This window comes from Lycium ferocissimum, chromosome 10, assembly GCF_029784015.1.
Source record: "Lycium ferocissimum isolate CSIRO_LF1 chromosome 10, AGI_CSIRO_Lferr_CH_V1, whole genome shotgun sequence".
Lineage (NCBI taxonomy): Eukaryota > Viridiplantae > Streptophyta > Magnoliopsida > Solanales > Solanaceae > Lycium > Lycium ferocissimum.
In genome coordinates, this window is record NC_081351.1 from 58,523,886 (window position 1) to 58,526,174 (window position 2,289).

Sequence of the window (2,289 nt, forward strand, 5' to 3'; positions counted from 1 at the left end):
AGATTAACTAAGCCTAAAAGATCACACAAAACAGAAAATGAATCACACAAAACAATCTAAGGCACAGAATAAATAAAAATTAACTAAAGCAAAGGGGATTACCTTTTTTGAGCGCAGTCTATGTCGAGTTTGAACCTTTGGAGACCCTTTTTGCTCCTTAGCCTCACAACTCAGCCACACAAGCAAAGAACAAAATGATATCAAAACTGGATAAAACCAACAAAAAGTGCGACAAATTAATCCCTCTCAGTTCTTATTATCTTATTATTTACAGTTTCACTTGTGGGTCCACCGACTGTAACAAGACAACATAAAAAGGGTTGACAATGAACCAAGAAGTTACTTATTCTGCAAGATTTTAACTTCATAAAAGAAGGCTATAATCATAATCAAAGAACCAAAAGAAAAAATAGAGACATATCGAGAAAACATGTAAAAGCAACGAAGTAAGAAGAAAACCGACAAATGGGCTGATTTGTGCGCTTCGCGGGTCAGTTTTGGACGGAGCTCTTTCCACTCTTGGGTTAGGAGTTGCACTTCACCACGACTTTCCACCCGACCGGGTAAATGCCATACTTGAGTCTTACTTGACACAATTTGTGAGTGAAAACCAGCGGCATTGGTTCGTTCCTTGTAGCTTCTTCAGCCATACCATTCGGTCAGTGCCACAGAACCTCTGTATTGAGTCGTTGTATTCCTCTTTAATCTCATTCTATTGTAAGAAATGAATGCCATTATAACTTATTATTTCTCTTATAATTTTATATGCTCATAAAATTTTGGTTCAAACATTTCACCTGTTATTTTCTCAAAACTTTGCAAGTTGCAAAGCTAATTTTTTTACACTTAAATTGACCATCATACAATTTGGTAGGTCTCATTACCATTCTTTTATCTTTTCCAGAATTAATATGATACCACTTGTGACCCTGTTCACTATGAAACATGAGCAGAAAGATAACATTCCATCTCAAAAATCACTATTACCACCACAATAAACTTCAAACAACATATCGAAATAAATCAAACACATTATGTGTCTATGTAAATTAGACTTACTTGGGCAAAACACAAACAGACCCTCACATTCTCAATGTACACAGCTGAAGAACAGTATTATCTCGTATGCATACAGTAATCTCCGTCAAATGCAGGGAATCTGCTGGCGCTTCCACTGTCAAAGCTCCATTTTATCATAGAAACCTGTTACACACTCATTATAAAATTACGCATAACAAGTTGCACATACTACTCAAACTTCAGCGTGTCAAACAATTAACTTCTCTTTTTTTCCCTATTAAGCAAATAAATTTAAGAGGCACCCTGACAAAACCAATAATTTGATAAAAATAACCCCTTAGGCAGATATAATTGGAAACAAATTATATACTATAAAATAGCTATCTACATTAGCAGTTGTTTACTTCTTCCTTTTAGTTCCAGATGTCAGCATCATTGAAACTGCTACCACTATTAATATGTTCAGAATTGGAATTATTGATAATGTTTGTACTCCAACTAAAGGATAGAGATTAATAGGCAAGGCAATTTAGAAATAACTACTGACATTCACGAACAGATTAAACACACACTAAGATATTAAGTTATCCAAAAGAATAGGAAATAGAAGCTAAGAAAAGATGGTCAAGAATGAGAATCGAACAGACGGAGAACAGAAGCAAAAAAAAAAAAATGATGAAGCTAAGCCTGGAACGAGTCAAAACTCTCTGATTTAGCACACAACAGCGATGTTTGCAAAAGTAGGAAGTAGGAAGACAACCGATAAAAAACACGGAAGAAAAAAAGATGAAGAAGGAAGTACGACAAGAACCCTAACGAATACAAAGAGGGAAAAAAAAATGAAGAAATCAGTTAATAATTGAGCACAAGCTACCAAAAAGTACTGCAATAGCCTTTAGTAAAATCTTTTTTTTTTTTTCCCTTAACGCCATTTGAGGAAATTTGGATGGAATAAAGCAATTATCACAACACGGAGGAAAACAGAAAATCCAAAATTACACAAAACAAACGCTACCATTTTTCTCCGACTGCCTCATTTTTTTGCCAGAACTTTAGGGCTCAGATTTTGCTGTTCAACAAACATGCAAAGAGAAAGTAATATCGCCATGGCTGCAAGACACCAGTTTGCAAACGGATGCCCTACCGGGTCGCCCTGCCAAGATACGGATCAGATTTTCTAAACGCAGTGAAATAAATTATAGCCTTGAGAGAAGCAAATCATCTTCACAGCCCATTTTTCTGATCAATCAACATCAATAAATCGGGCCA

General features: G+C 35.5%; 1 long non-coding RNA gene across 1 annotated transcript; it reads right to left on the bottom strand.

The window, feature by feature from the left end:
* Positions 1–230: 230 nt before the first annotated feature.
* On the bottom strand, positions 231–1,440 carry LOC132034406 (uncharacterized). The gene is made up of 2 exons (XR_009409077.1): positions 798–1,440; positions 231–712 (listed from the first exon to the last, which is right to left on the bottom strand). It is a non-coding gene; the product is annotated as an uncharacterized LOC132034406 (long non-coding RNA).
* Positions 1,441–2,289: the final 849 nt, after the last annotated feature.